This window comes from Thalassophryne amazonica, chromosome 17 (assembly GCF_902500255.1).
Source record: "Thalassophryne amazonica chromosome 17, fThaAma1.1, whole genome shotgun sequence".
Lineage (NCBI taxonomy): Eukaryota > Metazoa > Chordata > Actinopteri > Batrachoidiformes > Batrachoididae > Thalassophryne > Thalassophryne amazonica.
Genome location: NC_047119.1, coordinates 48,194,244 through 48,220,442, shown reverse-complemented (window position 1 = coordinate 48,220,442; position 26,199 = coordinate 48,194,244). Strand labels below are relative to the sequence as shown.

Genomic DNA, 26,199 nt, shown 5'->3' with positions numbered 1-26,199 from the left:
TGATTGACAGGACATGTCCACATCAAGTATAACTCCAGACAACTCCACTCACAGATGGTTTGTTCGCGCGCATCTCGCACGCACATCTCGCACGCGCATCTCGCGGTCAAAGTAGGAAAGATAAACTATAACAGAACTCAAAGCACAGACCTGTAGCTCTTCACTAATATAAACGAGAATTTAAGTCAGAGTGCACAGTCTGTCTGCAGCCAAACTGCACTCTGATTCCTCTGTGCAGAGAACCTGCAGGCTGCGTTCTCACCTTCTGTCTGCCCCCTGCTGCACCTGACGCAGACATTCCTGCATCGTCATGACACCACAGGAAGCTCGAAGCAGCCCCATGTGAAAGGGGCTTTAGAGATTGTGCTCATGAAGTATTTTGGACCTGTTGGTGCAGTATGACAGTAATAATAAAGAGCTGAAACTTGAGATTGATTTTTCAGTTTTATTATGTTTGACAAACTCCCAATTTTCTTGTTTACCATATAATAAAACAGTTATAGACTTTTAATTTCGGTGTACCCGTGATTATGCGTACCTGGTCAGATGAGGTTCACCCAGGATGGAGTTAACCTCGGCCAAGGCCTCTGTGAATTCCATCCTGACCAGGTCCGCATAATCACGGGTACACGTCATCAAAAGTCTATAACTGTATATCATTTGTCCATAAAATTGTTATAAGTACACCTCTGCATAACATTATATCCTTATTAACATTAAGGAAAACAAAAAAGAAAACTTTAGATCAACTTTCAACAAATAATAACTTTATGAACATTGTTTTTTAGTCTGTACAGAAAAAAATTGCTTGAAATTAAAAAAAAAAAAAAAAAAATCCTTAAACTATAAACATTTTTGACCGACTGCCATTTGATACTGAAAAACAAAATTAAATAAAATCAAAAAAATAATTCATTCAAATTGATCAGAACACTTACTCAGGAGCACAATATATAAAACACACAGACAAAACAAATGAATGAAACAATTTGTGCTTATATTTTTTTTATTTGTTTTTATTTTTGCAGCACTTGCATCATACAGCATGACAGAGAAGGATTTGAGAAGGAATGCGTTAGCAGCAGGGACGATTTTACACATTTTGCACACAATTCCTGCTTCAACCACACTTCGCACTATGTGTGAAGGGGCCCTAAACGAAGTTCTAGCATAATCTGACCAGGTCAGAAAAGCCTCTGAATTGAGATTTTGTGATGGTCTGCTGCTGATCTTGTTCCACATGGAAAGGCCACAATTCTAGAGAACAGAGGATGTTACTTTGCTAGCAATGTTCTAGTCAGGTATGACTGGTGCCAACTCCCGGTGAATCCAAAGATATTGGAGGCTGCACCAAGACTGGTGCCCCACCACAATTATACAAACTGGTAGAGGGGAACAGTGCAACATTTTCCTGTGTTGGATAAAGTCCTGTTCTTATTATGTGTGTCCCAGTACGTTAATGTCTATAACCATGGCAAACCAACACGTGAAGATCATGGTTGCCCAGGAACGTCTATGGTATGCCTATTTCAAGTTTGGCCGTATGCATCACCAGTGCATATGTCCAAACTTGACAGAGTACTTCAAAGTTCATGATGGAACAAATAGGGCATTTAATCATATAAATAACATTTTACAAGGTGCATAACAAGGCACTATTTCCTGTAACAGTAAAAATGTTATTTATATGATTAAATGCCCTTGTGGTTTGGCATACATAGGAAAAACCACTCGGTGTCTAAAAACTCGGATTTCAGAACATAGGAGCAATATAAGAACTTGTGATGAAAAAAACCCTGTTGCGGTGCACTTCAATTCCATGAAACACAATCTATCCTCGTTGAGATACATTGGGATTGAACATGTAAAAGTCCCAAGAAGGGGAGGGGATATCAACAGTATTCTTCTAAGAAGAGAGGAATTTTATATATTTTACCTCAATACCTTGTCACCTAAAGGCCTCAATTTGGATTTTGATTTAAAACCTTTTTTGTGACTACCTATGATTATTATATTGTGCTTATACTTGTTTAAAAAATGTTGCTGTTTTTGCTTTTGTTTCCTTTGCTGTATGTGTTTACTTTTTATCAGGATTGTTTGTTATTGCTAACAATTGCTTGTCAGGCCTAATTAGAACATCTGACTATCAGCTGATTACTTAACTGACAATCAGCTGTGCAGGCCTTCTCTACTTATTCTGACTGTTTTTTAATTTTTGTAAGATGCCTGAAGAAAATCTATGATCGAAACGTTGCTACTCTCAATAAATTAAGTCTTTTACAAGCAGTGTGCAGATCCTTCCCTCTTCCATGGACAAGGATTCAAACTGTGACCCTCCGGGATGCATATCTGTGAAAATGAGAAGTGTAATTTTGTGGCAGACGCCTGTTCGAATTGCTGACAGTTAAATGGGTTAATAATCTAACTAGGTCAACCAATAAAGTTGAACAGGCTCGCAGACCCGACCTATTAATCTCTTCAGTTTTATGAAGATAACAGCAAACCACTCACAAAAATATACACAAAGTACAGTCTGTATGTCAGACATTTGCTGAGGTTGAATGCTGTCATTTAATTACTTGTATTACTCAGTATTCAGGTTGTACAAAGTAACTATTTTTTGTGTTTTATCTCTAATTCTCGTCCAAAAGGTGGCATTTTTCCATTTTTTATGGTGCTAAAGTAATGCTTTCTTTTATTCTGGAGGGTGTTGCTGTTTTGATATTGGTTTGCAGAGGAGGGAGTCTTCCCTCTAATTGATCTGATATGAGGCAAAGGGGCCATATGTGTGTGTTGTTGTAACTGTGCGATAATCGTGATTCATTTCCCAGTCGGCCATCCAGGGCCAAGATTGTTGCATCCTAATAAAATCCATCGAGCTGGGTTTTGTCTGGCCAGATAAGTGGTGTAATTAATTATATTAGAGGGGAAACTTCATTAAGTGGCTTCACTCGGCTCTAGCAAACCACCGCCCAAGCACAAACACACACAGCTCCAGAAAACCGACAAATACGGTTTCATGTTTGTGTTCATGATTTGGGGGGCTCGAGCGCCGGGTTCTGAATGCCTTATTGTGAAAATCTTTTAGAGGGGAGAATCATTTCGTTTGAAAATGCACCAAGTAGGTCTTGCTGTATTTTAAACTGGGAATTGAATTCTATAAGGTGCCAAAATAAATATAACTCTGCAATTCTGGAGACGCCTCTCTCCTCAGATTGCTTTGTGCCCCTTAGGCTTCTTAGATTTATTTCAACTCTGTGGTGAAACGTCTTTGGCTTTAGGGATTGTTGATTTAAAAAAAAAACAAAAAAACAACAACAACAAAAAAAAAACACCAGACGATACCAGCTTTGGCGTTCATGTTGAAATAATCACAGGAAAAAACAAAGACAATGAGAATATTTTAGAAAGATAGAAATGACCACAGACAGAATAACGTGGATCAGCAGCATTTATGAACTTGACTCCACTACAAAGACAAAAGAGTGAAAGTGGTTTAGCAAATTAAAACACTTGGAGTCACTGACCTGTCAAATCCGTGTGAAAACAATCTGCACTGTTACTAACCAGTGTTGAAGATAACTAACCTGCACTGTGCTACTAACCTGTGTGAGAATAACTAACTTGCACTGTGTTACTAACCAGTGTGAAAACAACTAACCTGCACAGTATTACTAACCTGTGTGAAGATAATTAACCTGCACTGTGTTGTTAACCCCTGCGAAAATAACCAACCTGCACTGTATTATTAACCTGTGTGAAAATAACCAACCTGCACTGTATTATCAACCTGTGTGAAAATAACCAACCTGCACTGTATTACAAACCTGTCTGAAGATAACCAACCTGTAATGTATTACTAACCTGTGTGAAGATAATTAACCTGCACTGTGTTGCTAACCCCTGCGAAAATAACCAACCTGCACTGTATTATTAACCTGTGTGAAAATAACCAACCTGCACTGTATTACAAACCTGTCTGAAGATAACCAACCTGTAATGTATTACTAACCTGTGTGAAGATAATTAACCTGCACTGTGTTGCTAACCCGTGTGAAAACTAACCTGCATTGTATTACTAACCTGTGTAAAGATAACTAAGCTGTAATGTTTCTAACCAATGTGATAACTAACCTGCACAGTACTACTAACCTGGAAGTTGTACTACTAACCTAAAACTTGTAACCTGCACTGTGTTACTAACCCCTGTAAAAACAACCAACCTGCACTGTGTTACTAACCCGTGTGAAGATAACTAACTTGTAATGTTACTAACTAATGTGAAGATAACTAACCTGCACTGTACTAGTGTCTATATATAAGATGGCTGTCCATAAAGTATAGGTCCTTTTTATTTTTTTCAAAAACTATATGGATTTCATTCATATGTTTTTACGTCAGACATGCTTGAACCCTCGTGCGCATGCGTGAGTTTTTCCACGCCTGTCGGTGACGTCATTCGCCTGTGAGCACTCCTTGTGGGAGGAGTCGTCCAGCCCCTCGTCGGAATTCCTTTGTCTGAGAAGTTGCTGAGAGACTGGCGCTTTGTTTGATCAAAATTTTTTCTAAACCTGTGAGACACATCGAAGTGGACACGGTTCGAAAAATTAAGCTGGTTTTCCGTGAAAATTTTAACGGCTGATGAGAGATTCTGAGGTGATACTGTCGCTTTAAGGACTTCCCACGGTGCGAGACGTCGCGCAACGCTCCCAGGCGCCGTCGTCAGCCTGTTTCAAGCTGAAAACCTCCACATTTCAGGCTCTATTGATCCAGGACGTCGTGAGAGAACAGAGAAGTTTTAGAAGAAGTCGGTTTCAGCATTTTATCCGGATATTCCACTGTTAAAGGAGATTTTTTTAATGAAAGACGTGCGGACGGGTCCGTGCGTCGGGACAAAGCCGACACGGTGCGGCGGCACAGGAAAAACACCTCCGTGTTGATAACCATTTGTAAAATCCAGGCGGCTTTTGATGGCTTTCAGTGGAGTGAGTATATGAGAAATTGTTTAACAGCTGGACATGTTCCAACTTGTCCTTAAGGCTTCCAACAGAGGTGTTTTTCCTGTGGCGGAGCGTCGCAGCGGCTGCGAGCCGACGCTGCAATCCGCCCGCATGTCTTGCATTAAAAAAATCTCCTTTAACAGTGGAATATCCGGATAAAATGCTGAAACCGACTTCTTCTGAAACTTCTCTGTTCTGTCACGACGTCCTGGATCAATAGAGCCTGAAATGTGGAGGTTTTCAGCTTGAAACAGGCTGACGACGGCGCCTGAGAGCGCTGCAAGACATCTCGCACCGTGGGAAGTCCTTAAAGCGACAGTATCACCTCAAAATCTCTCATCAGCCGTTAAAATTTTCACGGAAAACCAGCTTAATTTTTAGAACCGTGTCCACTTCGATGTGTCTCACAGGTTTAGAAAAAATTTGATCAAACAAAGCGCCAGTCTCTCAGCAACTTCTCAGACAAAGGAATTCCGACGAGGGGCTGGACGACTCCTCCCACAAGGAGTGCTCACAGGCGAATGACGTCACCAACAGGCGTGGAAAAACTCACGCATGCGCACGAGGGTTCAAGCATGTCTGACGTAAAAACATATGAATGAAATCCATATAGTTTTTGAAAAAAATAAAAAGGACCTATACTTTATGGACAGACCTCGTATATATATATATATATATATATATATATATATATATATATACACATATATATATATATATATATATACACACACACACACGAGGTCTGTGAGAAAAGTATCGGACCTTTTTATTTTTTTCGAAAAACTATATGGATTTGAATCACGTGCGATTACGTCAGACAAGCTTGAACCCTCGTGGGCATGCGAGAGTTTTTTCACGCCTGTCGGTTACGTCATTCGCCAGTGGGCAGGCTTTGAGTGAGGAGTGGTCCACCCCCCTCGTCGGAATTCCTTTGTCTGACTTCTTCCTGAGAGACTGGTGCTTTGCTTTATCAAAATTTTTTCAGAACCTGTGAGGAAGATCGAAGTGGACACCATTCGAGAAATTCAGCTGGTTTTCGGTGAAAATTTTAACGGCTGATGAGAGATTATGGAGTCTTACTGTCGCTTTTAAGACTTCCCACGGAGCGGGACGTCGCGCCGCGCTCTGAGGCGCCGTCGTCAGCCTGTTTCGAGCTGAAAACCTCCAAATTTAAGCCTCTGTTGACCCAGGACGTTGTGAGAGAACAGAGAAGTTTCAGAAGAGCTCGGGATCAGCAGTTTATTCGGACATTCCACTGTTAAAGGAGATTTTGTAATGAAAGACGTGCGGACGCATTGGCGCGTCAGCACCCAGCTGATCGTTGCCCGGCGCCACAGGAAAAACATCTCAGTTGGAAGCCTTAAGGACAAGTTGGAACATGTCCAGCTGTTAAACAATTTCTCAGATACTCACTCTACTGAAAGCCATCAAAAGCCGCCTGGTTTTTACAAATGGTTATCAACACGGAGGTATTTTTCCTGTGGCGCCAGTCCATGAGCGGCTGCCTGCCGACGCACCGATCTGCCCGCACGTCTTTCATTATAAAATCTCCTTTAACAGTGGAATGTCCGGATAAACTGCTGATCCCGAGCTCTTCTGAAACTTCTCTGTTCTCTCACGACGTCCTGGGTCAACAGAGGCTTAAATGTGGAGGTTTTCAGCTCGAAACAGGCTGACAACGGCGCCTCAGAGCGCTACGCGACGTCCCGTTCCGTGGGAAGTCCTAAAAGCGACAGTAAGACTCCATAATCTCTCATCACCCGTTAAAATTTTCACCGAAAACCAGCTGAATTTCTCAAATGGTGTCCACTTCGATCTGCCTCACAGGTTCTGAAAAAATTTTGATAAAGCAAAGCGCCAGTCTCTCAGGAAGAAGTCAGACAAAGGAATTCCGACGAGGGGGGTGGACCACTCCTCACTCAAAGCCTGCCCACAGGCGAATGACGTAACCAACAGGCGTGAAAAAACTCACGCATGCGCACGAGGGTTCAAGGTTGGCTGATGTAATCGCACGTGATTCAAATCCATATAGTTTTTGAAAAAAATAAAAAGGTAAGTTATTTTTCTCGCAGACCTCATATATATATATATATATATATATATATATATATATATGTATGAGTGTGTATATATATGCATGTGTGTGTGATATCAAGCAGCACACACACACACACACACACACACACACACACACACACACACACACACACACACACACACACACACACACACACACACACACACACACACACACACACTTGCATACATACAGGCTAATGGCACAGCAGAGGAGCAAACATAATGTCCCGGTCCCACTGGGGAGAGGATTAATTGTGCATGAACTGAGTATACAAATTTCAGCCATTCGTTGTCGTCTGCAACAAAATTGGCCAAGAATGACAAATTTCTCAGTATGAATTACGGATATATTAATAATGTATAGCGAGTATATGACGAACAATCACGGATGTATAACGCATGTATTAAGGAAATGGATCGGACGCATTGCGATTATCACGAAAGTATTACGGATGTATTGAGAATGCATTGCGCACCTGTTGCAGAAACAGCAGTTGTAACGCGCATGCGCGGCATCTGCACTGCAGTCACAAAAGAAGCACACTCGGGCCTTTCGGCATCACTATTCACACCAACATCACAGCCTCTGGAGCAAATGCTGGACTTGGACACGTTGATTGTTATGATGTTGGATGGCAGCAACTATCACACTATGTCTTTGGGCATCCATAACTACATTTGTACGTACTCCACAGTTGGAGTGGCAATGACTGGCAAGTATGTTGATTTCTGCCACGTTTATGTAGTACTTTGGGTTTACGTGAAGTGTTTGTTATGCATTCACAAATTGTCCGCAAATCAGATGCAAAGCAGATGTAATACAAACGCTTTATCCATGGCCAATCTGTATGCAGTCGCTACAACTTATTTTAGTTTGTGATGTGGACGTGATAGGCACGCTATATATCTTGAACTTGAACTTATGAACTTGAACTTATTGATTTGGCAAACAACTCGTCACTAACAAAAACTAATATACAAGACAATTCCACAGTGACATGTGTGACCAAAAAGGGGATGAGCAGAAGCAAAGCTTATAAACACCCACCCCATATATACATACATACATATATACACATTACCTACCCATATCCATTTTACACACTGTCCCAGTCCGCTGCCACGCCGCAATACTCCGTCAGTTGCGGATATCAGCGGATAAAGGCGGATATACAGTGCATAGATTGAGTATGTATTGAGTATGTTTTGAGTATGTATTGCGTATGTATTGCGTATGCAAGGCGGATGTCATCCGCAACCAAAATTCTGTGCAGCTCAAAAATCCTGGCAACGGAAAAACGTGCCTCTGCGGATAATTGTGAATGTGTGCGGATGTCGGCCGACTCAACATCCATCCATCCATCCATCCATTTTCTTCCGCTTTATCCGGAGTCGGGTCGCGGGGGCAGCAGCTCAAGGAAAGCCGCCCAGACCTCCCGATCCACACACACCTCCCCCAGCTCCTCCGGGGGAACCCCAAGGCACTACTGTAATTGTGCACTACTAACACATTCAAGCGGTCTGCAATATTGTGCCACACTTTCTGTTGCTGTTTTATAACTGTGGCAGTGTTACCTTTCTTTGTAATTTGGTTGTTTATGTCCTCATCACCCTCCTTGAGGACTTCCACCTCCTGCCAGGGAGAAGTACCCCGCTGTGGTTCATACTCGTAGACATTATATATGTAGATGCCAATCCAGTGTCGCCGCCATACTGGATTGGTCTCTTCACAACAGGCGTGCACCAGAGTCAACCGGAGTCAATGGAAAGTGAGCAAATTGGCCGGGATTTTGTGCTGCTTACGGTTGCAATAACTGGCACAGTATAGAAAACAGATCACAGGGGATTATCTTTTACAAATAAGACTGAACAATAATTTTGGTTATTTTACCGTTTGTAATATTATGTCATCATAACAAACGATACTTAGGTGTAACGTTATTACAGCAGGAACTGGTACTCTCTCTCGTTAGCTATTTTCCATCCAACTAGTATCGCAACTCTTGTTTCACAGTTCTTTGGAATTGAGAACCATCATTTCATGCTTCAGTCATTTGTGGTGTCTGTATTTCACAAAGTAAGGCTGCACCACATCGCAAAATTAACTATACCGGCATTGCAGAGTGCCAGCACACGCAAGAAGCTGTGCAAAACAGTTCTTTTTCAAGGATTTTAGCTCTCCAGCCCCAGTTGCAAGCCTAACAAGGTAGTTTAAGACCCTGGAATGAGCGGGAACTTTCTTTCCTAGCCTTGAAATTGCCTTGCTGGAAATTATTAATCTTTCTTTAACTTCTGGATCTGTTCCTAAATGTTTCAAATCTGCAGTGATTAAACCATTACTTAAGAAACCTAATCTTGACCCTAGTGTATTGACAACCTATTGGCCAATATCAAATTTATCATTTTTCTCTAAAATTCTGGAAAAAGTGGTGTCACGGCACCTTGTAGACTATTTTACTGAGAATAATCTCTTTGAGCCACTGCAGTCTGCTTTTAGAAAATATCATTCCACAGAGACGGCTCTCACTAAAGTGGTGAATGATCTTCTGCTTACAATGGATTCGGACACCGCTACAGTTCTGTTGCTGTTAGATCTCAGTGCTGCATTTGATACAGTGGATCATCATATTCTACTTGATAGGCTGGAAAATCATTTTGGGATTACTGGGAGTGCCCTTGCATGGCTGACGTCATACTTGACCAGTCGTTCTCACTGTGTTTTGTACAGTAACATTACCTCTAACCTTAGTGACATGAAATTTGGGATTCCACAGGGGTCTGTCTTAGGCCCCCTGCTTTTCCCCCTTTATATAGCACCCCTTGGGCACATATTGCGGCGTTTTGGGATTACCTTTCACTGCTATGCAGATGATACTCAGTTATACATGCTGATAACTGCTGGTAATCTCGATCACATAAAATCCTTAGAAGATTGCCTTGCAGCAGTGAGAAGTTGGATGTCTAGAAACATCCTACTTTTAAACTCTGATAAGACTGAAATGATGGTTCTTGGTCCAGTGAGACATCGGCATCAATTTCACCAGTTAACGCTCAGCCTCGGCTCATGTGTCATACATCACACTGACAAAGTGAGGAACCTTGGGGTAATTTTTGATCCTTCGTTGTCCTTTGGCCTCCGCATTAGAAATATTACAAGGACTGCTTTCTTCCACCTGTGAAATATAGCGAAGATTCGTCCCATCCTGTCTATGGCTGATGCTGAGACCCAGATCCATGCATTTATCTCTTCTAGATTGGACTACTGCAATGTTCAATTTTCTGGTTTACCGCAGTCTAGCATTAGGGGTCTCTAATTAGTTCAAAATGCTGCAGCCAGACTTTTGACGCGAAGCAGAAAGTTCGACCACATTACACCCATTTTGGCATCCCTTTACTGGCTTCCTGTCCCATTGAGATCAGATTTTAAGGTTCTGCTACTAACCTATAAAATTATTCATGGATTGGCACCTCCCTACCTAGCTGACCTAATTAAACCTTACGTACCGGCCCGGGCTTTACGTTCTCAGGGTGCAGGACTACTTTGTGTCCCTAAGGTGAATAAGAAGTCTGCGGGTCACAGAGCTTTCTCTTATCATGCCCCTGTTCTGTGGAATGATCTCCCTGCATCAATAAAACAGTCAGATTCTGTGGAGATTTTCAAGTCCAGACTTAAGACACACTTATTTTCCCTTTCATATGGCTAGCATACTGGAACAGTTTTGTTTTACGCTTTTTACTCTTTTAATTCATCTATTAGTAGTTGGAGTGGGCTGCGGCCTCAACTTTACCTAAATTCTGGGTCTTTTAGAGAAGTTTATGGCTAGTGGCCAGCGATCACCTTAGTATTTCACTTTTTCTTGTTGTTTAATGCTGGAAAATTATACAGTATTTTTTGTCGTTCTGATGCCTGATTCTGGTTTTTCTCTCTGTTTAAGGTGCAGCTCCATCCAGAGATGGGAGTTGTATTCGTGTTGGTGATCCTCCTGTCCTGTGCGCCAATAGCATTTCTTGTATATTCGTCCGTGAATTGTTCTGTGAATTGTTCTGTAATTTATGTTTGTAGCATGGCCAAAGCAGAGGGTCACCCCTTTGAGTCTGGTCTGCTTGAGGTTTCTTCCTCAGAGGGAGTTTTTCCTTACCACTGTTGCTCTGGGGTTTGGTAAGGTTAGACCTTACCTGTGTGAAGCGCTTTGAGGCAACTCTGTTGTGATTTGGCGCTATATAAATGAAAATAAATTGAAATTGAAAACTGAAATTGAAAAAAATGTTCATGATGAGTAAAGCAGAGGAAATTACAGTGATGTCCTGTGTGTGTGTGTGTGTGTGTGTGTGTGTGTGTGTGTGTGTGTGTGTGTGTGTGTGTGAGTGAGTGAGTAATAAATTCAAATGAACAATTCAAACTTGTTTCTTTATTAAATTATAAAATTAATTTATACATTTATCTATATGCCATAGCATATGTCTTTGTTAAAGAGTATAAGACAAAGTCTTTCAGGATGAAAGTATGTATTTTTAATGTGAGACAGCATCCTGTATTGTAACTGAATCTCTGCTGTTTCTAACAAACCAAATTGTGGGAAAATTGGGTAGAAATTCGGGGAGTTACGGATTATTGTAGTTGGGGATAAACCTTCCTCAGTACAAATAAATGCACTGGGGGCACAATAGGGACCCATCCAAGATGGCGGCCGTGCTGATACATCAGCTCCAATAGGCAGCGGCCATCCATGAGTCGCCTACGTATATAATGTCTATGCTCTGGTTGCCATGGTGCATCGGTGAATCTGTGAGTAATGGCGGGGTCTGTGTGAGGAATCCACATGCACGCACCTATCCAGGCTTGGTGTCACCTGGCTCGTAGTATCCATGTCTGCTCATCCTGGCTTCATCTCTCAGCAACCGATTAAGCCTGAATGCTCCTGTTTTAGATACGATGAACTCAGCTCAGTCATTTATCCTGGATGTCTGAATCCTATGTTTCATGCAATGGGGCTCTGCACAAACTGGATTTATTGTTTATTTATTATTCGGGGTGGATTTAATTTTAAAGCTGCTGTTCGGCCCTGTTCACCTCATGCTAGATGGACGATGACAGCACACTGGGTTCATTCTTTTACTTCATTTTTATCGGTGCACTTCCAAAGGATCACGGTGCCCGTGTGTCCTGTCCTGGCACAGCTCTACTGTGCCATCTAATAGAATTGTCCACACTTACGAGATAAAGTAACATTAATAGCTCTAACCTGAATAGATCAATTAACAGATTATGAAAATAATCGTTTGTTAATCAGAAACAGGTCAAATTTAATCACGCGAACTTGACCTGCAGACATCAAACAACACAGCAAAGCACTTAACTGCTCCTACAGCCGGGCCCGCTTCTGCAAACACAGTATTACTGACACGAGAACCCAAGACCGACCAACAGCGAGGCGATCAATGGAATATTCAGCCTGCAGCGCCGCAGCCAGCTGACTGTGCTTATTCAGGGGAGCTCGTTCGGCTATAATGAGCTTCCTCATTAAGGTGTGGGAGGATGGATGGTGAAGGAGAGCGTGTCAGAGGGCAGTGTGTGTGTGTGTGTGTGTGTGTCTGGGCTGAAGCATTTGTTCTCTTAGACTGAACGGTGATCCAGTCGTCTGCAGGCTCACAGCTCGAGACAAAACACTGATGCTCATAAGACCTCAACATGTTAAGATTATCTCAGTCGACTCACATAACAACAGTTTCCACAGTAAAACTAAAAAAACAAAAGTTGTGGCAGATGATGTCAAATTGTTTTTAAATAAAAAACAATGAAAGAGATCAGAGGGCTCATGCTTTCCCTGTACACACTATATACACCACAATAATATAAATGTACAAGTAAATATACAGTACATCTGTCTGTAATATAATGGTGTTTTTGACAATGCATGGCATCATCATGTGACTTCATTATGAAGTCATTCGAATATATATGCTTCAGATCATATCAGCTTCTTGCTTTTTGAGATATTCAGTAATTGTGCTTTTTTAGAAAAAATCTTTTCATTGACCTCGATCTTTGGCCAAACTATTCCAAAATCTAGTCACCTCTCAATCTGAGTAATATTCCCTCCAGGTCTGAAGGAAATCTGTCCAGCCGTTTCTGATTCATCTTGTTCAGACACACACACAGACACACGTCAGTCAGTAAAAACAAAACCCTGCTGGCCGCTTCACCGACGCACAGGGTAATGAAACAATACTTAATTATAATAACTTTAATTTGTACCAAATCACTTCCTGGCTCTGTTCACACACAACTGGCATCTGTCTGTGTTTCCTGCCGTGAGTCTGTTTCTTCCTCCAACAGATGATTTTGGAATGACGAGGGATTTGAAAACAGGGAGGATGAATCAATCTTTCAGAGGTGAAACCAGAACAAACGCAGCTACAAGACAGGCCCATTCCAGCCCCGGGAGGGGAGCTGTTGAATTTTTTATTTTTATTTTTTCTCCTGTTGGGAGCCAAAGACCTACATTTGTTTATAAATTCCCCCAAAACTCCAACCTGCTGAAAAAGATGCAGAAGGACAAAAATCAACAACAAAATGTGCACCTTGGACTGATACATAACGCAGAGTTGGGACCAAAGCAAGACCTCCGCGCTTCAACGTCACAATCCAGTGAAGAAAACCCAAAACACAGTGTGTGGGTACAAACAAACAGGTCAAACGTCAACCATATGTGAACAGCCTGAATCCACTCTAGTCTCCAATCACATTTTCTGAGAAGGCGAAAGTAGGCGAGCAAAGTTTATAAGGACTATCTATAGTGAAGTGTGTAGAGATAAGATGCTGCTGCATTGAAGTCTTACAGGATGGGTTTTATAAAGGATATTAATCACTATATGTGACAAATTGATAAATTTATTCATTAAGCGAAGAAAGACCAAGAAAAGCCAATTATGTCTGACACTCCTTTTACTGAAAATACCATCAAACCTGTTGAACATGGAACCCAAGGATCCTCGAGAGAGGTTCCATACAAAAGACATCCACTTGTTTACTGAGGTCACTGGCCAGAGTCTAGGTGTCACAACTACACATGAAGACAGGAAGCACAGGACTGAAGATGTGGAACTTGGTTCTCCTGCAAAGGCATCGGCATCATTTAACACCTCAGTCCAACAACCTGATGACACCACAAGCTCTTCCCAGGCGTCCCTTGACCTTAAAATTTCAATTAATATTCCAAACTAACTGGAGAAGAAAACCGCTGGTGTGTTCCTGGTTTGGCTGCATTGAATTTGAGACACAGTACTGTACAAAACACCAGCAATTAATTTTTAAAAATACTCACATTAATATTTTAACATATCCTTGTTATCAGGCTGGAAAAAAAAAGAAGAAATGCAAGCACCAAACTCATCAGAATTCAAGCAGTTTAGCTGCAAACACTCCCAAATGGGGCTCATTTACTCCCAAATATTTTCAACATGCTTTGTGCAAACCACACGAGGAGGAGAGACATTTCGTTGTATTAAACTGAAGCATCATGGGACAAATACAAACAAGAGAGAGGAACATTGTGTTTGCAGAGGCTGACGAGTTCGCTCATGACAGCTGGCTGCTGGAATTACCGGCAGAACAACGAGAACGTGCGTTTTCATCCTGCACGGACGGCCGACACTCAGGGAAACTGTGTGTTTTGATGCAATGCCTGGAGACGAGGTGTCAACGTTTTTGGACTTTGTCCGTCTTCAGTAAAGTCCAGTTATTCTCTGTGGAAAAGCAACACCAAGGACGCTGGGACTCTCAAGCTGACAAGAGTCCATATGGGACAGGGTGCACCACCTTGACAGGTCACAGCGCTTTCCTCTGCAGGCTAGCAGCGGATGTCAGACGCATACTTGGTGTATTCTCACTCACCTGAGACGTGCACACATACATAAAGCATTTAAGTGTATAGAATGAAAGCTGGAGATGCGTAAATAATTCAGTAGAATTTCGGTTCACCTCCTCCGAAACTGCCAGAAACAAAGGAAAATTAAATTAATTTGAAAAGCCATGTGTGTGAGAGTGAGTTTTCCTCCTGTGAGCTCGTATCTTGGTGTTATTCTGGTCTGAACATACTGTAGAACTCAATTAGCTGCTGTGAAATAGGTCGTTAAAACCCAGGCGTGATGAGGCCGCGTTTTAAAAACCATACCAGACCCAGATGGAGAGCTGATCGGTCTGACAAAAGGAAGAGTATAAAAAAAAAGAAAGAAAATAAATGAAGTTTGCAGCTAGCAGTGATTACTTTTTTTTTCTTCTGCATCATTTCGCTCAACTTAGATCATGCAGCAAAAGGAGAAGAGTGCTGCCTTCAAGTGACATTTTCATACAAAAAAAAACAAATGACTACTAGGGGAAACAAGCAATATAAACTACATAGATTTTGACCTTTCAGCCTCAAGACCAATAGATGTCTTGGGGTCACCATGCCAAACACGCATACCAAGTTTGGTTGCAGACACACAATTAGGAAAGAACTTATTGCGCTCATGACATTTTTATAAAGTACACCCCAATGACCTTGACCTTTGAGCTTCATATTCTTGGGGTCACTATGCATAATGCATATACAGTAAAACTTGCCTAAACCTTCAACATATAAACTGGATACTCAGTCACCTCCATGTAATAAACACTGTATATACCGGATTTGGATAATGGATTTGCACTCACATCAGACAAAATGTCCGTCCCATCACAATGCATTTCCATTAAAAATCCCTCACATGTACCGCACAGAGCAGTCTGGGATTGCCCAGTCGCAACAGAGGTACGAAATGAGTAGGGATGGGTATTGATAAGATTTTATCAATATCGATGCCATTATCGATTCCGCTTATCAATCTGATTCCTTATCGATACCTCTTATGAATTTTCTGTGTACTAAAAGTAGGCTTTACAGGTTTTCTATTGTCAACAACATTTTAAATTGGTCACTGGATCCTTGATCTCTGGACATAAATAAAAATAAAAAAATCTGTAGTATTTGTCAAAAGCATTTCCTTTCAGACATTTTGGCACAAATGTCTCTCCATAACTCTGAGCTGAGCTCAGCCGGCTGCTGCACGTCAACGCAGGACGTCTCGTTTAGGGAGGAAAAAACATTTTGATCTATTGTAGTTTGTTTGTATTACAACGTTTGGAAAGAGGTGTCATTTGGTTTAAACGGTGTTTCGCTTTGAATTTATTAATTCCGTCTGGACTCTATCGTTCTAACTTGACTCGACACAGGGCCACACAGCATTTGGAGCTGTGTGAACAGAACGGAGGACGATTCTCGTTTCTTTCTCGCAACAAGACAGGGATCCCAGTTAGTGACTTTAATCAGCACAAAAGTGACTCACGATTGACATATTCAGGGATGAAAGTGGTGAAAAACAAAAAAAAGCTGAAACCCAAAATTACCCCCCAACACCACCCGCATGAAAATTTTGGAATTCTAGAAGCTCTGAAATGCAATCTGGGACTATTCCAGACAATAAACTGCAGTGAGTGCAGCATCCATTTTGGTGAGAAAAAAAAAACAACTTTCCTTATTCAAATTCATTCCAGTAGTATTCTGCTCTTACTGGGATGCAGCAGTTTTCTAGCTTGGCAGATAGTTCTGGATGAAATCACTGAAGAAATTAACAAAGTGAAAATATGGTTTGACTGAAACAAATTGTCATTACACTTAAATAAAACACGGATGAAGTGGAGGTGTAAGAGTCATTTATTTAGTTATTTATTTCTCTGTATATTTATTTATTTTCATTGTTAGTTGGTTTTATCTTTTCTGTTGTGTTTTGTTTCATCAGGTTCTTTTGGTCTCTTTCTCTAAAATTATATTGTAACATTATTAGTTATTATGTTATTACTATTATTGTTGTTGTTGCTGTTATTAGTAATATATGAATAAAAATAATTAAAAAAAATTACAATTTGATTCTTTTATGACAACTAACGCTGAGCCATTAATTATTATAGAGAAAACAAATGCACACAAACGTGCTGAGATGCGAATACGTTAATGCTAACTTTAACATTGAAAACGCCATAGACATGCTAACACGTTAGCATCGGTCCCGTTTATGTTATAAAATACATCTATCAACTGTTTCAGAAGACCATAACAGGTCGGTTTAACATAAAAAAGGTAAATATTATTCACAGACATATGCTCTTTAGGGTTTTAGCTGGGAAAAATTAAGCTAAGGCGAAATAAAACAATGAATCAACGAAGCAGCAGATCAAATCGATCTGGGAATCACTGCTTCGATTGGGTCAAGGTTCAAAGCAAAGCCGCGCTGCAGAAAAGTTGATTACAGACCCGCTGCAGGGTCTGTAATCAATGTAGAGAAATTATAATTTTCCTGACAAACACCCCCCAAAACGGCCACTCTGAAGGACAGATAAGGATTCTGATAACGATTCTGAAGAATCGTTAAGCAAAAAGGTTATTGATGTCGGTGGATCGAATCATTTCTTAACGATACCCGAAAGGAACTGGTTCTAGATACCCATCCCTAGACATGCATAGGGTTGGGTATTGGGAACCTGTTTCTGCAACGTGGCTTTGCTTTGAATCTTGAACCAATGAAGCATTGCTTCGATCTGCAGCTTTGTTCGTTCACTGTTTCACTCCTCTTCAGAAGCAGCAATTCCGCTTCTTAACACCTTTCAAAGCCATTAAAATATGTCAATCATGAGACACTTTTGTGCAGATTAAAGTGACTAACTGGGACTGTCTTGTTGCAAGAAAGAAATGAGAATCGTCTCCGTTCCATTACTCAAAACGCTGCACGGCTCTCTGCTGAGTCGAGTCCGCTCAGAATTTATAACTTCAAAGCGACTCGCCATTTAAATTAAATGACACCTCGTTTCAAACGTTGTAATACAAACAATAAACTGCAATTGATCAAAATGTTTTATATCCTCCCAAAATGAGACGTCTTGCGCTTATGGAATTAAATGTATCTCATTACTACCTGCAAATGCACAGAGGGTGATTTGCAAATATCCCTTGATTTGTACACGTGCTTTGTGATCCACAAACACAAATTTTTGATTTGTAACTTGTGCGTGGGTTTTTATAAATAAATGTTTATTTGTAAAACTGAAAATTCTGTTTGTGAAGTGTGATTCAGCATTTGTGGATCACTGAACACACGCATTCATCACTTTGCTCAGTGATGCAATATTGAGACATTCTCAGCGCAAAACTGCACAAATCCACAAACAGCTCGTGATTCACACAAAGCAACACTGTCATACCTGCAAATGCACAGAGGGTGTGTGTGTTGGTTTCTACAAATAATTGTCTATTTGCAAATATATCGTTTTTTAATTTTTTAACAAAAAGCATTTGCAAAAACTGATTCAGCATTTGTGGATCACCAAATGCACACATTCATTGTGTTGCTCACTTTTGCAATATTGAGACACCCTGAGCGCAGAACTGTAGTTGGAGATGCACATATAAGTAGCTATTTACACTCCCATCTGTAGTTAGCAGTGTTGCAGTTTCGAGTTTTCAGCGCCTCAGTGGCTGCTGGGAAAGTTCAATGCATATAAACACAGGACCATGGTGGTGAATTATGGACATGTTTGCCTGTGAAAACTGGAACAATTACAGCAGTTTCTTCATGCAAGGGGTTTACCAGTGACGGGGAGAATGGAGGAGCTTCAGTGTTCTGGTAAAACCCACGGAAAAAGAGGAGAACCAACTCCGAGCAGATCAGAGTTTTTTCGACAGGGTCGTCTCATCATTGATGTCCTGAACTGTTCGCTCGGTAAGTTACTGCATTTATAATAGATGAAGTTTATCACAGGCTGGCACTAATATAATTATGTTTTCTTCTGGCACGTACGAGGTCTGTCCATAAAGTATCGTACCTTTTTATTTTTTTTAAAAACTATATGGATTTGATTCATATGTTTTCACGTCAGACAAGCTTGAACCCTCGTGCGCATGCGTGAGTTTTTCCACGCCTGTCGGTGACGTCATTCGCCTGTGAGCACGCCTTGTGGAAGGAGTGGTCCCGCCTCGTCGTCGGATTTTCATTGTCTGGAAATGGCGGAATGATTTGGGGGGTTTTTTCCACCACAATGGCGCTGGTTGCGTCGCGCTCCGAGAAGCGACGACAGGCAAGAACCACCGGATCATTTCTAAATGGATGGCAGTGTGGAGCTGGGACTGTCGTGTGCACTTTCTCTGGTTATCACAAGAGCTGGACATCAGCCATTTTCCGGCAGATTTCACTTTTAACAAGAGATTTGTCATGGAAAGCCGCGTGGAGGCTTCGCGCATCACGACCGATTCGCTTTGGAAGTGAGACAAAGGAACACCTCCGTTTCGGCGTGCCAGAGGACAAGTTCGGACATGCCTATCTCGGCTTTCAATGCTTACCAGTCGAGTGAGTTATAAGAGAAATTGTGGAGAGCTGGGCATGTCCGAACTTGTCCTCTGGCACGCCGAAACGGAGGCGTTCTTTGTCTCGCTCGAACAGCGAATCGGTCGTGACGCACAAAGCCTCCGCGCGGCTTTCCACGACAAAATCTCTTGTTAAAAGTGAAATCTGCCAGAAAATGGTTGATGTTCAGCTCTTGTGATAACCAGAGAAAGTGCACACGACGGTCCAAGCTCCACACAGCCATCCATTTAGAAATGATCTGGTGCTTCGTGCCTGTCGTCGCGGCTCGGAGCGCGACGCGCCGAGCACCATTGTGGGCCATCCTTAAAGCTGTAGTAATAGTCCTTATTCTCTGTGAAACCCGTAAAATTTTCACCGAAAGCCAGAAAAATTTTTTCGAATGCTTTCCAGGTGCCAGTCTCTAACAGCTTCTGGAAAAATTCTGATGGAAAAAACCCCCAAATCATTCCGTCATTTCCATACAATGAAAATCCGTCGATGGTGTGGGACCACTCCTTCCACGAGGCGTGCTCACAGGCGAATGACGTCACCGACAGGCGTGGAAAAACTCACGCATGCGCACAAGGGTTCAAGCTTGTCTGACGTGAAAACATATGAATCAAATCCATATAGTTTAAAAAAAAATAAAAAGGTACGATACTTTATGGACAGACCTCGTATGTGTCGTGGCTGATGTCACCCAGAAAACTGCACACCGGTAGGAAGCTCGTCAACTTGCTAGCAAAAATCAAGATATTATCATAAATATAAATCAGGTTTATGACACGCTTAGAACAGGATTGTCATTCCAGATTAAGAAGTTAATTCAAAGTGATTAAGAGAATTTTAACGCTAAACAGACAGAGTTATTAGTTTCCTGGCTGGTGCAAAATTGATGACTGCATAAAAATGTAGGAGTGATGAGTGCTCTCAGCAGTTCATAAGCTTTATGTTCATTTGTGTCAATATTTTATTTTTGATTGTCAATCATATTTTTTATGTTATTCCCATTTCCAAGTATATTTGCCACACTTTCTGTCTGACATGCAACGAATGAAGTAAAATCATGTCTTTATTCTAGTACATACTTAGTATAGTATACACTTTTATCTTATTCAGCAGAGAATGGAATCCATCACTGGCCACCGTGTATGTCCTGCGACATATCAGAACATCTCATCAGTGGAGAGGAGAGGGACCTGCAGACAAGGCTCCTTATAGACTACAGAGAAGGAAAAGCTGACACTCATACTTTGTTCAAAGTGGTTGAAGGAAGTCTATTACCATCCATCTCGATTCTGCACCCCTTCTATGAACATGCACAACCTTCCACACAAAGTTTGGGTGTGCTTCATAAAAAAGACAGGGAAGGTTGTCAGAGAAGGTTGTCAGAGGCTGCACTTGCTCTGCTTGCCAGCAAAATGATTAAGAACTGTATTATAAATGCCCATGTACAATTTCCAATAATATGTACATTACACATTACAGTGACAGTATTCGGATGACTAAGGTCTCATCTGCTAAATCTTCATGCAGAACCCCGCCCATTAAAAAAAAAAAACATCTGAGAATGAAATGTTTCCGACTTTGTGTATGGCGCTAATAAGAAAGCTCAAGGACTGCATTGAAAAGGGGCCCCAAAATATCTCTTGGACTGGAAACCACTACCGACCACAATCAGTATGTCAAGTAAGTATGAAATGTACCAAAAAGACAAAACTTTGTGAGAAAAGACAATTTTTAATGAATGTCATTCAGTCACACAAAAAGGAAGCAGGCAAACACAGCTTCCACATCCCTTATTTGTTCGTAGATGAAGATTTCCAGGTGTTCAGCTTGTAGTCCCATTGCCACATCATTTTACTGCACAAATCGTCATTTCTGAAGGGAAAAATGAAAAACATTTGACTTTCCTTAAACCTCTCAGGTTTTTTTTTTTTCATAATCAACTCGAACCTCAAGGGATAAACAAGTTGCACCTGGCCATGGGTCAACCCAACCCTTTTCTTTAAATCAGCCCTACATTTGTGTTCAATCCCCCCACCCACACAAAAATCCATCTACTGTATTGTAACTACAGCAAACAGACCAGGATTGTAAAAATTTTAGTCCTCTCTAGTTTGAAGATGAAAGAGCTTATTTCAATGACACAATGCTACAAATGTGACTCAATGTTTTGAAAATAAAAAACACTATTTCTCTCATCTGCTTTTTTTCGATATATTAAAATAAGAAGAACGCTATAACCTAGTATGTTGTTTGCACAAGTGAAAAAACCCATGACATAATTATCAATGTTAAATATAAATACATACAACAGTTTCAGCAGTTCAGATGTTCTAAGGAAAGTATATGAGAACTACATACTTTCACAACAAAGAACAGGGGTACATTCCATAAAACAGTATTTACCAAATAAGCCAGGCTTATTTCATTATTCAAAACTGCACTCCAATCATCATCTGTTTCAGCGACAGATATCTGAAGCTTTTGTACACTCATTTCCATATAAATTCAACATTATTTCATCATAAAAAGCAGAGGAAGCGATCAGAACACCACAGCTACACCAGCTGCTAGCTGACGCGTCACCAAGTATCACCTCATTTCTGCTTAAAACGGCCTAGTTCCTGCTTAAAACTGGCTTTAGAATGATTTAAGAGGTTTTACCTTGTCATCTGATGGTTAATCATTAATCCATTTGATCGCTTTGGGTGAAGAGACTCTGTCTCAGACGAGTGGCTGAGCTCAGAAATGACGCATGCACCGTGGAGGCAGAGCGGGCCAATTTTTATGGGTGGACCGTTCGGTCAGCGACATCTTTCAAAATGACAGACCCCGTAACGGCTGTGATTGGTCACTTTTCCGGTTTCACTTATTCCTCTCCGATCATATTTTAAAAGTTTTTGCAGTGCGCATGTCAATTACATTTCGATTATGGATCAAATAGAGGAACATTTGGCAGAAATGTCAGAAAATATGACAACCTTTACAACATGGAGCCAGAAAAAAAATGCTGAAATGACCTGCAAGTCATGGAAGGAAATTGCACGTACCGTAGCGTTGTTTTGGAGGGTGATGATTGTATAAAGACGTGGAGCTTTTTGAGGGACAAACTGATCCAGACAAAGCCACTGTTCCTGCTGTAAATTGCATTAAGACACCCACCAATGTGACAGAGATCTTTAAAGGGTCACACACACGTCAAAGTCATTGCATGGCCATGGAGTTACAGTTGCAGAAGCATAAATCAGTAGGGGTGTCAGAAAAAAATCAATTCACGTCCGAATCGCGATTCGATCCAAAATGTCCAAGAATCGATTTTTAAAACGCATTTTTAAAAAACATTTTCTTGCTTACTCGCTGCGTGTACTGTTTGTCAGGCAACGGCTTCCGTACTGCAGCATCCCCGCGAGGGGAGGGTCCAGCATGCTTCAAACATTCGTGAGCTGCAGCTCAGCATGGCAGACGAAGAGCTAATTCAGCCAGCACTTTGCTGAAGGCAAATGTTTGGGCGCATTTTGGATTTTATTATTTGCTGCGTAAGAAGGAGCTTGACATGACTTATGCAGTGTGCAAAATCTGCCACTCTGTAGCGTACTTAGAAAAGAGTGACTCCACCAAATGGGGTGAGCGCAATACACGCGCACACATGAGAGACACATGCAACACGTGTGTTGCTGTTTGCAAAGCCACACTCGTGGGGGCACTTAGACAAATTTCACATCCAGCTCGAAAGTGATCATCTGCTGAATGTTTACGTCCTCATAGAGTGAATGGCCCACATTTTCTAAGTGCCAAGCGAGCGGTGTTAGATGTGCATGCGTGTCACATGGAATTTGGCCGACACCTGCTGCCAGAGGGATCGAATAGACTCTCACAGGCTATTTCTTTGAGCTGCTGGTCTGCGCAAATAGTTGTAGCAACAGGTGTACAAGGCGTTGGAGGCAGCTACGATTTTACACGCATTGCAGCTCACAGACCACCTTACTGAGAATGATCTTTTTGAGCCACTGCAGTCTTTCAGCTTTTAGGAAATATCACTCCACAGAGACAGCGCTCACTAAAGTAGTGAATGATCTTCTCCGAGCAATGGACTCAGACACCACTACGGTTTTGGTGTTGGTAGATCTCAGTGCTGCGTTTGATACCGTGGATCATCATATTTTGCTCAGTAGGTTGGAGAATTTTTGGGGGATTACTGGAAGTGCCCTTGCCTGGTTGACGTCATATCTGTCCAGTCGTTCTCAATGTGTCTTGTATAATGGCACTACCTCTGACCTTGCTGACATGAGATTTGGGGTTCCACAGGGATCTGTTTTAGGCCCCTTGCTTTTCTCCCTGTATGTGGCACCCCTTGGGCGTATACTGCGGAGTTTTGGGATTGCCTCTACATCAGGGATGTTACTAGGACTGCTTTTTTCCATCTGAGAAATATAGAGAGGATCCGCCCCATCCTGTCCATGGCTGATGCTGAGACCCTGACTCATGCTTTTGTTTCTTCTAGACTGGATTATTGTAATGTTCTATTTTCAGGGTTACCACAGTTCAGCATTAGGGGTCTTCAGCTGGTTCAGAACGCTGCCGCCAGACTTCTGACACGTACAACCCCTGGCAAAAATTATGGAATCACCGTCCTCGGAGGATGTTCATTCAGTTGTTTAATTTTGTAGAAAAAAAGCAGATCACAGACATGACACAAAACTAAAGTCATTTCAAATGGCAACTTTCTGGTTTTAAGAAACACTATAAGAAATCAGGAAAAAAAATTGTGGTAGTCAGTAACGGTTACTTTTTTTAGACCAAGCAGAGGGAAAAAAATATGGACTCACTCAATTCCAATTCCAATTATGGAATCACCCTGTATATTTTCATCCCCAAAACTAACACTTGCATCAAATCAGATCTGCTCATTAGTCTGCATCTAAAAAGGAGTGATCACACCTTGGAGAGCTGTTGCACCAAGTGGACTGACATGAATCATGGCTCCAACACGAGAGATGTCAATTGAAACAAAGGAGAGGATTATCAAACTCTTAAAAGAGGGTAAATCATCACTCAATGTTGCAAAAGATGTTGGTTGTTCACAGTCAGCTGTGTCTAAACTTTGGACCAAATACAAACAACATGGGAAGGTTGTTAAAGGCAAACAAACTGGTAGACCAAGGAAGACATCAAAGCGTCAAGACAGAAAACTTAAAGCAATATGTCTCAAAAATCAAAAATGCACAACAAAACAAATGAGGAACGAATGGGAGGAAACTGGAGTCAACGTCTGAACGAACTGTAAGAAACCGCCTAAAGGAAATGGGATTTACATACAGAAAAGCTAAACGAAAGCCATCATTAACGCCTAAACAGAAAAAAACAAGGTTACAATGGGCTAAGGAAAAGCAATCGTGGACTGTGGATGACTGGATGAAAGTCATATTCAGTGATGAATCTTGAATCTGCATTGGGCAAGGTGATGATGCTGGAGCTTTTGTTTGGTGCCGTTCCAATGAGATTTATAAAGATGACTGCCTGAAGAGAACATGTAAATTTCCACAGTCATTGATTATATGGGGCTGCATGTCAGGTAAAGGCACTGGGGAGATGGCTGTCATTACATCATCAATAATGCACAAGTTTACATTGATATTTTGGACACTTTTCTTATCCCATCAATTGAAAGGATGTTTGGGGATGATGAAATCATTTTTCAAGATGATAACGCATCTTGCCATAGAGCAAAAACTGTGAAAACATTCCTTGCAAAAAGACACATAGGGTCAATGTCATGGCCTGCAAATAGTCCGGATCTTAATCCAATTGAAAATCTTTGGTGGAAGTTGAAGAAAATGGTCCATGATAAGGCTCCAACCTGCAAAGCTGATCTGGCAACAGCAATCAGAGAAAGTTGGAGCCAGATTGATGAAGAGTACTGTTTGTCACTCATTAAGTCCATGCCTCAGAGACCAGCCAGAGGTGGTGCAACAAAATACTAGTGATGTGTTGGAGCGTTCTTTTGTTTTTCATGATTCCATAATTTTTTCCTCAGAATTGAGTGATTCCATATTTTTTTCCCTCTGCTTGGTCTAAAAAAGTAACCGTTACTGACTGCCACAATTTTTTTCCTGATTTCTTATAGTGTTTCTTAAAGCCAGAAAGTTGGAATTTGAAATGACTTTAGTTTTGTGTCATGTCTGTGATCTGCTTTTTTTCTACAAAATTAAACAACTGAATGAACATCCTCCGAGGCCGGTGATTCCATAATGTTTGCCAGGGGTTGTAGCAGAAGGTCTGAACATATCACACCCATTTTGGCATCTTTGCACTGGCTCCCTGTCTCTGTGACAGCAGATTTTAAGGTTTTGCTATTGACTTATAAGGTTGTTTATGGACTGGCGCCATCTTATCTGGCTGATCTGGTGGAACTCTACGTGCCGGTCCGGGCTTTGCGGTCGCAGGATGCGGGACTTCCCTGTGTTCCCAGTGTGAAGAAGTCAGCAGGTCAAAGAGCCTTTTCGTATCGAGCACCCACCCTGTGGAACAGTCTTCCTGCGACCGTGAGGCAGTCTGAGTCCGTGGACATTTTTAAGTCAAGACTCAAAACCTATTTTTATTCTCTTTCTTATGAATAGTTTTTATTTTTATTTGTTTTATTCTTTTACTTCTGTTTTTATTTATGTATTTGTTTTTTTTATTCATTTTTAATTATTTA

General features: G+C 41.3%; 1 protein-coding gene and 1 long non-coding RNA gene across 12 annotated transcripts in view; one reads left to right on the top strand and one right to left on the bottom strand.

Moving 5' to 3' along the window:
- Positions 1 to 26,199, bottom strand: part of vav2 (vav 2 guanine nucleotide exchange factor) — a 544,057-nt gene that overhangs the window by 251,799 nt on the left and 266,059 nt on the right. The gene's annotated exons all lie outside the window — the stretch shown is intronic.
- On the top strand, positions 1,716 to 25,034 carry LOC117529903. Its single transcript, XR_004566138.1, has 4 exons — positions 1,716 to 1,947; positions 4,774 to 4,779; positions 20,442 to 20,447; positions 25,012 to 25,034. It is a non-coding gene; the product is annotated as an uncharacterized LOC117529903 (long non-coding RNA).